This window comes from Rhinolophus ferrumequinum, chromosome 14 (assembly GCF_004115265.2).
Source record: "Rhinolophus ferrumequinum isolate MPI-CBG mRhiFer1 chromosome 14, mRhiFer1_v1.p, whole genome shotgun sequence".
NCBI classification, from domain to species: Eukaryota; Metazoa; Chordata; class Mammalia; order Chiroptera; family Rhinolophidae; genus Rhinolophus; species Rhinolophus ferrumequinum.
This window is the reverse complement of record NC_046297.1, coordinates 21,803,216-21,818,061: the sequence shown is the minus strand read 5'-3', so window position 1 is coordinate 21,818,061 and position 14,846 is coordinate 21,803,216. Positions and strand designations below refer to the sequence as shown.

Here is a 14,846-nt window from a genome sequence, read left to right as displayed (position 1 = left end):
GTGTGGATTGGTTTCAGGGATCATCACCCTGTGGCATGTACTGTGCAGGGCTCTGTGTATGGCTCCAGGGAACTGCAGAGCTGTTTTGATTGGGAAAGGGGAGACACATTCATGAACTTCACATATGCAGAAAATAGACATGCACCTCAGGTGCCCAGTGCATAGAAGAGGGGCACCTAGCCTGGATGAGGGAGGAGAGGTAGTTGGGCTGGCAGGGCCTTCCATACTTTGTAGACAGAATGAGCCAAGATGTGGAGGTGAGCAACACCTGGGAGTGAGAGTGACTAAGGCACAGAAAAGTTGGGTGATGGACTCCGAGTTGTACAATCTACCTGTAAGAGTTCCAGTGGGTGAACATTGGAAAACATCAGCCTTATGTCATCTTCATGGTTTCTCTCAGCAAAATCCTGGGCTGTCACTCTTCTGTCAGAAATTCGGAGTAGATCTCAAGAAAGAAGCATTGTTAGAAATCTCATTAAAACAAAATATGAATGCAAAGCAGTGGGGGTTTCACAGATAATATAATTAAGGGAAGTAGAGGTTCTGCTGTGTGGAAAAGGCCCTACTTTGACTTGATGTAGGGGAAAATCAGTGAATTGACTATAATCCTGAGAGCTATGAAAGTATTTTTAAAGGGTCCTTTGTGGCAAAGGCTAGGACCAGACAATTTGTGATGGAAGATGCAGAATGGGCTAATGAAAGTGCAAAAAAAATGTTTTAACTTAATTTTTAGTCAGAGAAATGCATAGTAAAACATTTCTTGCCTTCCAAATTGACAAGTGTTAAAAGAGAGTGGGGCGGCCGGTTAGCTCAGTTGGTTAGAGCTAGGCGCTCTTAACAACAAGGTTGCCGGTTTGATCCCCACATGGGCCACTGTGAGCTGCGCCCTCCACAACTAGATTGAAACAACTACTTGACTTGGAGCTGCTACTTGACTTGGAGCTGATGGGGTATGGAAAAACACACTTAAATAAATACAAAGTTAAAAAAAAAAAAGAATGTCTTCATATGGGGGCAGTGTAAATTATACATTTCTAGAGAGCAAGTCTATATTCGGAGCTAGAGAGGGATAGGCCCTCTCACCCAATTCCACCTATGGGACTTTTATTTTTACAAAATAATTAGGTGTCATTTGTTGACTTCAGGAAGAGAAACTGGTCAACAGGAGTCAAGGGATGGAAAGGACACTTTTGACTGTTGACTGTATTGAATCATGGGAATGTATTACTTTTCCTGGAAATATGTATATTAATAAAAAATTGATCTTAGAAATATGTGCAGATCGTATTTTTCAAGTGTATAGGAAAATACTCTTCACACAACGTGAATTTAAAACACATAGTACAAGACTAAGTATATGATATGATCAAACATTTCTATGAAAATTTTATTTATATCCATTAGAAACACAAACATCTTATCATTTTTTATTATCTAATAGTGGAATTTTGGTTGATTTTTATTTTTTTCTTTATGTCTTTTTGTGTCTTTCAAATTTTCCATTATGTGCATATTTTTATTTCATAATAAAAAATGTTTGTTAGAACATACAAAGACATTTCCATTCACGATGGATGACTGAGTATATTCATTTATATCCTATTTTATTTCAAAATTCCATTGAAATGAAAGGGAAGATATAAAAATGTGAATGAAAGCATAATAGTGCTAGAAAGAAAGGGACTACCAGTGAGGACTGACTAGAAGTTGGTAAGCAGATGGATCCCATTTCCAGAAACCAGAGCAAAAGATACCTTAACCCAAAACACACCCAGGGAAGGCACTACAGAAATGAGTCATTCTTCCCAACAGAAACCCGGAGTAATTCCAATTCAGTAAACAAACACAGTGAGTAGAAATAGGACATGGGGCATCCAGATGGAATAAGAGTCTTGACATTAAAAAAACAAAAACAAAATACTAAGTATTGAAATAAAATACAGGAAAACTATTTTATAATTTGGGGCTAGGCAAGGAACCCTCCTACCCCCTGAAACCATTAATTATTCATTTGACTACATAAAAAACGTCAACTTCTATACAGCCAAAAAAAAAAAATCATAAGCAAAGTAAAATGACAAGTAACAGACGAGGAGAAATTATTTTCATATAAAGAACTGAAATTGATAATTAGCCATAATTTATGACATTTCTATAAACCAATTTGAGTAAGACGGTAGGAAAAATAGGTAAAGAAATTCACAGGCAATTCATAGGCAAATAAATACGAATGACTGAAAACATTTGAAAAGATGTTTCACTGGTATTCAGGAAAATGAAAATTAAAAAGCAATATCCTTTTTTTCCATCATTGATATTAAAAAGTTAGATAAAAGTCCAGGAGTGGTAAGGGTGCGGGCAAACAGGCATTCTCAAGCATTATGAGGGGGAGTGTATGTTGGTGTATCCTTTCCTGAAGGCAAATGGGCTGTAGCTATTGGGCCTTTTGACTCTGCTCTTTCACACCTAGGATTCCATCATAGGAATGTTGACACTTGTGCAGAAAGAATTCTCATTGGAGCTTTTTTGCAATAGCAAAAAACAAAAATAGAAACTATTTGAATGCACATTTATTCCATTAATCATGGTGTAGTCATATAATAGAATTCTATGAAGATGACAAAAGGAATGAATTTAGAACGATATTTACTGGCAGGGGAAGATCTCCAGGGTGTAAGTGGAAACAAAGTACAGTTACCTCTTTGAAGTTAAATTTATGATTATATTGTGTGTGTGTGTGTGTGTGTGTGCGTGTATGTGTAAAATACAGTTGAAAATGCATAAAGGGATGGATCTGACAGATACACATCAAACTGTTCACAGTGGTTACCCCTAGAGGGGAATTGAGTGCTGGTGATGGTATGAAGGGAGTTTTCCCATATATGTTTTTGTATTATTAGACTTTTTACAAATGTAATGCGTTATTTTATAATATAAAAAACCAAAACAATGATTAAAGTGTATATACTTTCTATGTAAGACTCATTTTAAGAACATACTGTCTTTGGGGATGACTTTGCAAAATAGTGGAAGAAGTCTCTTCACCAGATGTCACATTCAAAATATCTTAGGTTTACCAAAATGTATTATTTTAGATTCTGTCTTGATTTTGGTAGATTATAAATTCTCAGAGAAGAACAGAATTAGATTAAAGCTAGATTTGTTTGTTCCGTGACGAGAGGAAAGCAGTGTTAGCTGGGACAGAAGTAGGAAGCAAATACATCTGACTCATGTGAAAGAGTAGGGAGAACAATACATATGAATAAGTAATGCAAGAATTGACGGAGGCAGGTGACATTTGTGCTGCCATCTTTTGGGGAAAGTAACCATATACCAAAGAAACTCAAGAGTTTAAGAAAGCTAAGACTGAGAGAAGACAGTGATAGGACTGGGCACATGACTGGAATTCCTGTGTACCACATTTCTCAGGAGGACTGGTCACACGGCCAAACACTCCTCATTCCACCTCTCATGGAACAAGACAAAAGGATGTGTTGTTGTAAGTTTGTTTTTGCTCCTCTTTTGATTTCAAGATCTTATCATCTGTAACAAACTTTTTCTTTCTGAGTCATCATAGTGTGTGTGTGTGTGTGTGTGTGTGTGTGTGTGTGTGTGTGTGTGGCATGGTAATGAGGTTATGTAGATTTGACCTCGTTTGTTATGCCTAGGTTGCTTAAATCATGGGAGACAATTCAACACAGCCAGTGTCTCACAGCACAGATTAAGCTTTCTCCTCTTTTCATTTTGCCTTTCTCTTGGATTTCTTTTTTCCTTTGATTCTATCTTTGATCAGTGGAAATAGTACTAGTGAAGGGCATTAACTGTCTGTATTAGCTAGAGAAAAAGTTGTTGGTGGACAATGTGATCAGGATGAGAGCAAGACAGGCAGCCCTCCATTCTATAAAACTTTAGTGAGGTGTAATTTACATGCTGTAAAATTCACCCATTTTAAATGTACAGTTTGGATTTTAGTAAATTTTTTACATATTTAAATTTAATAAATTTATATAGTTGTGCTGTTAGTTGTGCATTACTGGGATGCATTCCATCACCCCAGTAAGTTCTGCTGGGAGATTTTAAACCAACTATTTGGCTTGGATTTATTGGGGAGTGGAGGTAACACCGGTGGTACACACTCTGGTCCCAAATACACTGTCTTTCTCTAGGGCATGCGCCTCTCTCTCCAGTTCAGGCAGTGTAACCTTTCTGAGATTCTGGGTTCATGTGTGTGTTTCCCAGTCTGCCCTGCTATCTTTTACAGGCCTCATGTTTTTGTCTGTTCTCCCCAGTATATGAGCACTTAGGATAGCCAGATACATCTTCCTCCCTGCCTCCTGACAGACACCAGCCCAAGATAGGTTTAACTCTTAGGATTTTTACTTTCTCATTATCTATCTCCTTTTCCAACAGTTCTGCCAATTATTTAAAAAGATTTTTAAAAAACTTTTATCCAGAATTTTTAGCTCCATACTGGAAAACTTTCTTTGGATATCGAGTCGCCCATATAAACAGAAATGGAAGTCATTATATTCATCCTTAAAAGCATTGTTTTTGAATTTTGAAATAATTCAAAATAACAGTAGTCCCTTCCCCTCTCTCCCGTCCATGTTTTTGCTTTCTGAGGTTTCAGTTACCTTCAAACAACTATGGTTTGAAAATATTAAATGGAGGCTATAGGCCCGAGTGGCTGCTGTCGAAATGGGCAAGTTTATGAAAACTGGGAAAGTGGTGCTGGTCCTGGCCGGATACTACTCTGGACGAAAGTGGTCATCGTGAAGAACATTGATGATGGCACCTCAGACCACCCCTACAGCCATGCTCTGGTGGCGGGAATTGACCGCTATCCCTGAAAAGTAACAGCTGCCATGGGTAAGAAGAAAACTGTTAAGAGGTCAAAGATCAAATCTTTTGTGAAAATTTATAACTACAATCACCTTATGCCCACAAAGAACTCTGTGGATATCCCCTTGGACAAAACTGTCATCAACAAAGATGTCTTCAGAAACGCTGCTCTGAAATCGCAAGGCCCAGCGTTAGGCCAAGATCAAGCTCAAAGAGAGGTACGAGACCAGCATGAACAAATGTTTCTCCAGAAGCTGTGGTTTTAGATCTTTTTCGCTTCAGTCATTAAAGGAAAAAAAAAAAAAGAAAAAGAAAGAAATTATTGAATGGAAAATTCCAGAAATAAACAATTCATAAGTTTTAAATTGTGTGGTGTTTTGAGTAGCAATGATAAAATCTTGAGCTGCCCTGGACTTGAATCATCTCTTTGTCCAGTGTCTCCACACTGTAGACACTCCCCGCCCATTAGTCACTTAGGAGCCGTCTTGATTATCAGATCAACTGTCATGTCATCATAGTGCCTGTGTTCAAGTCACTTTTATTTTACTTAGTAATGGCCCTGAATCTCAAGAGTAATGATGCCGGTAAGTTAGATATGCCAAAGAGAAGCTATAAAGGGCTTCCTTGAAGTGAAAGTGTGAAAGTTCTTGACATAATAGGGCATTTATCATGTCACATCATCACAAGAAGGGTGAGTACAGTACAGTCAGATTTTGAGAGAGACCTCATTCACATAACTTTTATTACAGTATATTGTTATAATTGTTCTATTTTATTATTAGTTATTGTTAATCCCTTACTATACCTAATTTATAAATTAAACTTTACCATAGGAATGTACATATAGGAAAAAATATAGTATATATGCATATAGGGTTCAGTACTATCCGCAGTTTCAGGCATCCACTGGGGGACTACTGTATTTAGAGTATCCAGGAATCTTCCAGCTCGGTATATATGAAGACTATTGAGGAGGTATACCACATGGTGGGATAATTTTAAGGGCATTAGTTTCCAGGTCTTTAAAACCCACGTGTACTCTTCCCTGAAACTGTCTGCCTGAGACTAGCCTGTGGTCTGCAGGTTTTCCTTTCTCACCTTTCCTTATAATCAACCTTATCCTACTTTACAAAAAGTGGGAGTATATCTCATCCTTTCTGAATCTTGCTCATGATTCATGGGTTACTCATGATGGCCTGGGTTGCAAACACCTTCTGGGTAACATTTGGATAATTTGAAAATGGATGTCTCCTGATGAAGAGATCCATGAGGGCAAAGCAAAACTAGCCACAGTGCACAATGCTAAAGGGGGCCATGCCTTTTTTTATCTAGGTGGTAGACCCAGGATAAGGCTTTATGCCGTCTCCATCTATCTGAGAACTAGAATTTAGAAGTGAGATTTTTATACAGGAATGTGTATTAACATTCTCATTTTTAAATCTAACTCAGATTTTTTTCTAATAGTAAGTAAGCATTACTTTGCTTTGGCTCTTTAGTTTGACACTGAGGATGGACTCTGTCCTTTACATGGCAGACCTTCTCTACCAATTGAATGAGCTCAATATACAGCTTCAAGATTATGATGAAAATGTACTGAAAGTACATGAAATATACAGTATACAGGAAATTGCATCTTTTCAATTACTTACATTTATGATCTTTAAAAATATAGAAAAAAATCTTAGATGCCAAATTAAAAACCTGTGAGGAGATAATATAATTTTGAAAGTTGGTTAGAGGTTATTCAAACAAGTTTGAAGACCATTGACATATACCAATTTTTCTTTCTTTTATAATTTTAAAATGCCATTTTTATTGGTTTTACAATTACCATTTTAGTAATAGATTTTGTAATCAATAGTTATTAATACGTAAAACTTAAAACCTGTTTCATCTAGCTAGAAACAATGGAAAAAATAGAGGGACTATCCAGTTATCAAATAATGGAGCCATTGTTAGAAATTAGTTTTGAATTGAAAGAGTCTTTAGAGGTTTAGGTCAACCTCATTTTAATGACATACACCAAGTGCTCATTTTAGCGTTATCTGTAATGGCCCCAAACTGGAGCAAATATCCAGATAATTTGTGGCGTATTCATACAATGAATACTATACAGTAATGAAAAGGAGTGAACACACAATTTATGGATGAATCTCATAACCGTAATGTTGAGCAAAAGAATGACATACACAAGTAGATTCTATGTGATACCACTTAAATCAAGTTCAAAAACAGCAATATCTATCTCTGGTGCTGAAAGTCAGAACAGTAGTTACCTAGGCAGAGTAACGACAGGGAGAGCTCAGTGGAGGCCTCTGAGCTGCCCTAGATCTTCTACATTGTAATCTGAGCAGAGGTTACCCAGGTGCATTTTCTATGGAAAAGTCAGGAAAGTATACACCGGTGTACTTTCTTGAATGTGTGTTTTATTTCAATAAAAAGTGTACTTTAAAAAAAGATATTGGGCTTCTCTCACCAAATTCAAAGCACTGCAACTATTTTATGTTAAATATTCTTTGTTTTATTTATCTTTAATTGTTGCTGATAATGGTGATGATATTTAAGTGAATATTTTGTCACTTTGCACTTCATCACGCCACTGAGCATTCTTTGTCAGGTGTGACCTTGTTAAGGATTCATGTCCTTTGGCAGCCCTTTTGGCTGATGCAGTCCCTGTGAAGCAGGTGTAAATGTGAGTCAGATCAAGTGTAACAAGCTTTTACTTGAGTTTGGTTTCTTGCAGCATCTCTCATTTCTGGCAGGACTGAGGCAGGTTTTGAAGTGGCAGGTCCACAGGAGGATTTTCTAGTCTGATTGCAAAGACCTGTGCTTGGTAGTACACTGTGAACTTTCCCTTTGAGACCTGCTGCTTCCAGAGGCTCCTGTGGGTATAACGGAGAGTGCCCCCAAGCAGAGGCTCAGGGGGCTCGGAGCACGCAGCACCTTTTCCTACACCCACACCCAGGGAACACACGCCCCTTTGCCCATGTTCACCCCACCCCCGGTCTCCTACCACCCCCCTAGCTCCCTTCCTTCCACCCGTGGTGCCCAACCCCGTGGTGCTCCCAGGCTAGCCCCCACATGCAGCGGGGCCTTCTGCACCAAGGCAAGCAATTTCTTTGCTTTTAGATTTAATTGATTGTTCATGTTTAGCAGTAGATACGTGCTTTTTAAGGATTAATTCACAGATAGCTTCCATATCATCAAATTCATAATTATGGGTTTTGCACATACTATGCCACAATCTTATCTTTACATTACAGTTTAGAAAATGACAATAACAAAACCTTCTGGAGAAGCACCTCTGTAGTTTTGCCGGGTGGGGAGCACGGTCTTTCCCACAGTGGGACAAACACCTGTTCCCTGTGAGGACCAGCAGCTGGTGTACCTGACTTCTCTCCCACCCTTATAGGGCTGCCCTTTGTCCTCTCTATGTCCCCAACCAAAGGTGACTCCTGGGTGAGTTTGGAGCCCAGCCTGGCCTTTGCTGAAATATGGTTATTCCCTAGGAGCGGGGTTCCAGGGATAGATGGGGAAGAAGGAAGAGAGAGCAGCATGGAAAAAATAACACTGGATCCTGGCTCAGCAGAAACTGAGGAGGAAATTGAACGGCTGGCTTGTGGTCAGAGGCTGACAGGCAGTACCAGCGTGCAATATGGCACATAGTCATCATTTGTCTCTTGCTCTGTTCCATCTGTGAAGGGTTGCTCATGTATGTCAGTGTGGAAACTGCAGGTGAATGATATTCAAACGTAAAAAAATCAAAAGGTGATAGAATACAGTTTTGACTTGGGTTTATAAGATGTTAGAGCTGGAAAGGATTTTAGAAATCAGTTAAATCCAGAAGTTTTCTGACTGTGGTTTTGCAGAAGTAACTTAGGCGATGTGGGACCCTCCGTCACCACCCTCTGTTTTGAATGTCTTCTATATTAGGGACTAACAAGTGGCTATGAGTTCAGGCCTTGGAATCAACTCAGGCTGGATAGAGGAGCAGTAGCCTGTCTTTGGGATGCAGTTCTTCCCCTTATTGGTTGTGTGACCCTGGGTAAAGCTGCTACATGACCTCTTGGCACTTCAGTTTTCTTATCCATAAAGTGAACATCACAACACATACCTATTCTGGTTGTTGTGAGCAATAAATTCTGATAATGGAAAATAGTAATAGCTGACACTTACTGAGTCCTTGCAATGTGCCAGACACTTTTCTGAGTTATTTACATGCATTAATCAATGGGTTTTATTACAGATGAGAAACCTGAGGCACAGAGAGGTTGACTTGCCTGGAGTTTCAGTTGACAATTGGTGGCACCAGGACTGGATTCCAAACAGGGCCACAATCTTGACTGCAGTGCCCTCCTGCCTCTCATCATGGGTAATAAAAGATTGAGAGCTATAATGTATCGAGCTTTTGCTATGTTCCAGGCACTGTGCTGAGAGCTTTACATGGATTACTGTCATGCAATTCCTACAGAAATTCTTTGAGTTGGGGCATACTATTTCTTTCATTTTACATGTAAGAAAACTGGGGCTCAGTGACCTTGGTGAAAGTCAGCTAGTTGGCACATTGGGAGTTGAATTTGAACCAGCTATCACGTGACCTGTCTTGCACAGTATGTGACACAGCAAGACAGCTTTGAGGCTGCACACGGTCGTGTTCCAAAAAGGACCCCGTACTTAGTGCAGTGCTCTGCCATTGCTGTCTTAAAATTTGTCATAATTGATCTTTGAACTTGTGTTTTGTAAGTTGAGTTCGATAGGAAGGACAATGGAGCATGTGCATGGGCTAGGTGGCAGTGTGCACATAGGACTGTTGTCCAGCAGCCACCCACACACACATAGTGGTTGGCTCTGCATGCATGTTCATGCCTTGGGCAGTTTGGGATGCCACGGGGCCCCAAGGTGGCAGCTGGGCCTGGACCTGTGCCCAGATTGGTGGTGGTATTAGTGGCAGTAGCAGCAGAAGTGGAGGTGGCAATCGTTGTGGCCACGGGAGGCAGAAGAGTTCCACATGGGGCAGTGCCAAGAGCCTGGGTGGAAGGCTGGTTTGCCCATTGTCCCCACAGCCTGTCCCTGAGGCATCTGCACAGATATTAACTCTCCTGTCTGAGCACCAGAACAGGAATTACATTGCTAAGGCAGTAAACCTTGTCAGTAAATCATTAACAGAATAAAAGAATAACGTTACAGAATAACGTTACAATGTACACGTGGGCATTGTAATAAAGCATATCAAAGAATTATTAAAATTCTTCAAAGTAGAATTTCTGGTTGTGAAAACTGCAGTACATTGCAAAGCTAACATCCACAGGCTTAGGAATAGAAATTACATTTAAAGATCATCGCTTTGGATGGAAAAACCTTATTACTCAGCAGTAAAAAAGAATGAAACCTTGCCATTTACGACAACATGGATTGACTTACAGGGTATTATGCTAAGTGAAACAAGACAAAGAAAGACAAATACTGAATGATTTCTTATTTGTGGAATCTAAAAAAAGAAAAACCCAAACCAAAAAAATGAATAAAACAAAACAGAAACAGACCCATAGATAGAACAAACTGATGATTGCCAGAGGGGAGGTGTGTAGATGGATGGATAAAAAAACCCACTTTTCATTCAAAGTTTCACATGAACCAATTAGTGAGGAAGACAATTTTATTATTAATTTTTCCCTTGTAGTTGAAATAGAGTGACAGAATCCCTAAACAGTCATTTTGAATTATGTACAGTCATGAAGTATGTTTTGGTTCCGTAGACGACATCCACAAGTTATAGGAAATATCAGAGGAAACATTAAAATGCCATTGTATACATTTGCATTCAAAGTTAAATACAGACTTAAATGCATCTGATTTGTATGGGGAGTTAAATATTTTTAGACAACATGTTCCATGAAATTCATCAAGCTCTAGATATACTCAAATTTATGTTTCAAATAATTTATCCTAAATTTATCCTAATGTTGTCATAGTCTGTAACATACTCAACAGCTCCAGCACCAATTGTATCAGCAGAAAAGTTCCTTTTCAAAGTTAAAAAAATTAATAAAAATAATCTACAACCTTTTATTTGTCTAGACTAACAGCAATATAATTGCTTTCAATTATATTGATTGAAAATGAAGTTGCTGAAAGTATAGATTTTGATGGTCAAATAAATGAAGTTGCAAAAAAGTAAGTCAGAAAACTCTTATGACCAACCAAGTTATCGTACTAATAAAGTATTTATTGTATTATACAAATTACGAAACCAAAATTTTTATATTTCTATATTGTAATTTGTAAGTTTGATGTTATCCATGTATCAGAATTATCACTAAATAATAAAATATTCACAGTTTTCTATTTTGTACCATTTATGGCACTTTTCCCTGCTTTATGAACAGAGGGTTCTGCATTTTTATTTTGCCTTGCACCTTCCGTCCCAACCTTGCACAGTTCTCCTCACACTTGGATCCCTCTTCACTGGATTGCCTTGAATCTGATTGGGACCATGGCACCGCAGGAACCTATCTACTGCTCCTGAACCTGGGATGCTTGCTGGAGACAGCTTTTCTTCATTTAAAAAGTATTTTAATTAATTAATCAATATTATTATAAATATTTTAATATTCACTAACAATGATTAATATTAATTTCTGATATTAATAACAGTTATTAATTAATTAAATTTCTTTACCGTTTTCTTTGATTCTCCTCCAGTATTTTTTTTTTTCCTGTCATCTATGTGACCCAGGTATGGGGGTTTTCCAGGGCGGAATCTGCTTCCATCCTAAAAGCACTTGAAGGCCAGCAGTGAGTTTGTCAGTGAGAACTTGCTGCTCTCAGACTTTCCTTTTGGTTTAGGGAGGGCTCATTCCTATTCCAAGAAGTTTCCAAAATTTCTTCCAGCAAAAGCATGTTTCAGCCTAAGGTATAATTCCTCTAAAAAAAGATTCTCCATTTTCTTTTTGGCTTCTCCACTTACCTTTCATTGTTTTTCTTCCAAATTCTGCAAAATTACCCTCAGAGAGTATTTTCCTTTTTCCTTACTGAGTTCTGTTTGTGAGTCAAAAGTACATTCAGTAATTTCACAGATATTTATGCTTTGTGCCTAGGTTCTCAATAAAAAATATATTGCAAGAATGAACCCTAAATATAGATTTTTCAGGACTGGAAGGGATCCGGATAATTTAATTATTAACCTGTAATTTTCAGAAGTGGAAAAAATCCATTTTCAAGAGTAATTTTTATCTCAAGCAGCTGTTATTGTTAGAAAGTTTTTTCTTCTGTTAAACCAAAACCTGCCTCCTTTCCAGTATCAAGGAAAATAAAAAGCTTACTTTAAAAAGTAAACTCATGCAAAAGAAAGTGCTCTCATTTTTCAAAGCCCTTGGAAGATTCTTTTAGTTATCACAAACTTCTGTCTTCTCAGCCTGTAATTATTTTCAAGCATTTGATTTAAAATTGTCTAATTCATTATTAAATACTATTCACATATTTTAATTTTTAATATTTTTGACTATTTTTATTGCATTAGATTAGGAAAACTTTTGTAGGATGAGAGTAACTACCAATTACAATATTCTGTTGCAAAAATGAATCTTCACTTTCCCACACCGACATGGCTGTGTAGTGTTTTAAGTACAGTGAGCAGGTAAGGTGAGATTTCATATATAAAGTGCTATGGTAACCGGGATGCTTTTTAAAAAACTTGGTGGGAAAAAAATAATAGACATGACTAAATTTCAAACACAATTCAGTCTTGTTGCTTTTATTGGACAGAGTTCATGACTATATGTGAAGATTTGAAACACAGTTACATGGATAGCTATTATATATTATAATAACTCTTATAATATTATAAAAGTTCAAAGATAGCCTAATAGGAAGAGAAAGAGAAATGCCCACAGGGAAGTCTTTAGGTACAACTAACTCAACATTCAGATTCAGAAGACAGCCATGGACAGGAGTCAACTCAGAGAGTGTGAGATGCAGTGACAGTTACTCTTTTTGCCTGTGTGGGGGTATGCCTTGCAACAGTCCATGCAGCACTCAACAGACATGCAGAGATGCCAGTTCCAGTGCCAGGAGACGCTCATAGGGCAAGTGAGGGACCTGCTTAAAAGCCTCATGCCCCACAGAGTCCACAACTCCATGGGCATAGACTTCAAGATCCCAGTTACCAAAATCCCCTAGCTCAGGGAAGTCCCAAGTATGGCGTCCTTCCCCATCAAGTATTTGTAATTCATTCATAACTCCTCTAGTCTGATGCAGGTTACCAATTAGTGATTCTTTTTCTCATAAGCAGTGTTGCTTAGAAACACATTTGACATTGGACTCTTATCAGGTTACCAGGGGAACAGAGCTTGGAAGTTAACAGAAAATTATCTTGCAGAAAAGCAAATTTTTTTTTAGCCCTTTAACCACAATACGTAAATACGAAGGAAAGATAACAGAGGAGCAAGCTATGCAGACTCAAAATGTTGTAAACTTAATAGATGAGAGGCCAGACTTCCATCAATATTAATCATGAAATAGGCAAAACCAAACCAAACCAAATCTCCTTTGTGGCTCATAGCTGTCACAAAGATCTTGAACCTTATGTAGTGACTGTCTTATTCACCACTATATTTCTAATGTCATAAATAGTAGGCACGCAGGAAATGTGTGTTGAATGAACGAGTAAGTGAATGAATAAAAGACCCCTTAGGCTAGACAACTGATAAATAAGATGGGCCAAACGTGTAAGTTAACAGGTTACATTCTTGAGTGAAGTGAAAGCTGACAGATCTTTTGATATCCAGGTAAGGGGGTATGGACCAGTTTACTTAGTGATAAGTGACCCCTCAAAAACCACTGCTGGATGTCAACTCAGACAAAAATATGTTAATGCTCCTGAAGCATTAAGGAAAATTTAAATCTTTGAATATTTGGTTTAAGAAGCCAAGGAGGTATCAAAGCTTTATAAAGTTTGTATTAACAAAAGTGTTAAAGGATAATTCATTTCCTTAAAAAATAATTGCGTTTTGGAGTGTTTATTCCTCTCTTTAAAAATTTTCCTCTAGTTCATCTCAAATAAAATTATGCTTTCTTTGCGTGAATATTAAATTATATCCCAAATAATGGGATAGATCTCATGTATTGAATGTGCACTCTTTGGTTAATAGAACACATATTTCAATTTACTTGAAAATGTACTTTTTTTATGTTTTACCATTAACTCACTAGCTCTTAAACCTGGTTGAGTGAGGCACATTCAGATTGATGGTTTCAGTGATTGCACATTCCACACCCAGGAACCATTGCTCACCCAGGAATTCAAGAACATTCCTCACCCAGGAATTCCAAATTCATTGTTAGGAAGGCTTGCAAAATGGCTGTGCATTCAAATGAGTATAACACTTTTTTTTTTAAAGGGGGGAGTTTGTATTTGTGTATTCAAGTACATCGATGTTAAGAACATTTATTAATTATGAAGCTAAGTTCCCATTTCAAACCAGTAGTATATAAAAGTCTAATCTGTACTTTTGTTTTTTTCTTATGTTGTAAAGAAGTTATGAGTTGTTTGGCATATTTAGATGCAAACCTGATTAGTTATGGATTTATTTTATTCAATAAGCGGAACTTGATATGATCATCTAACTCCAGTAGGAATTGATAGGCAATACAAATAAGCCTTCACTTTGTGAGATAAACATTATTGTCCTTAATTACAAAACTAATATGTTTTTTAAAATCTGATGTCAAAAAATTATCAGCCTACGGGCCGGCCCGGTGGCTCAGGCGGTTGGAGCTCCGTGCTCCTAACTCCGAAGGCTGCCAGTTCGATTCCCACATGGGCCAGTGGGCTCTCAACCACAAGGTTGCCGCGGGTTAGACTCCTGCAAGGGATGGTGGGCTGCGCCCCCTGCAACTAGCAACGGCAACTGTACCTGGAGCTGAGCTTTGCCCTCCACAACTAAGACTGAAAGGACAACAACTTGACTTGGAAAAAAGTGCTGGAAGTACACGCTGTTCCCCAA

General features: G+C 38.0%; 1 pseudogene; it reads left to right on the top strand.

The window, feature by feature from the left end:
- The first annotated feature begins 2,953 nt into the window (after positions 1-2,953).
- LOC117033802 (60S ribosomal protein L27-like) lies at positions 2,954-5,176 on the top strand (annotated as a pseudogene).
- The last annotated feature ends 9,670 nt before the right edge of the window (positions 5,177-14,846 follow it).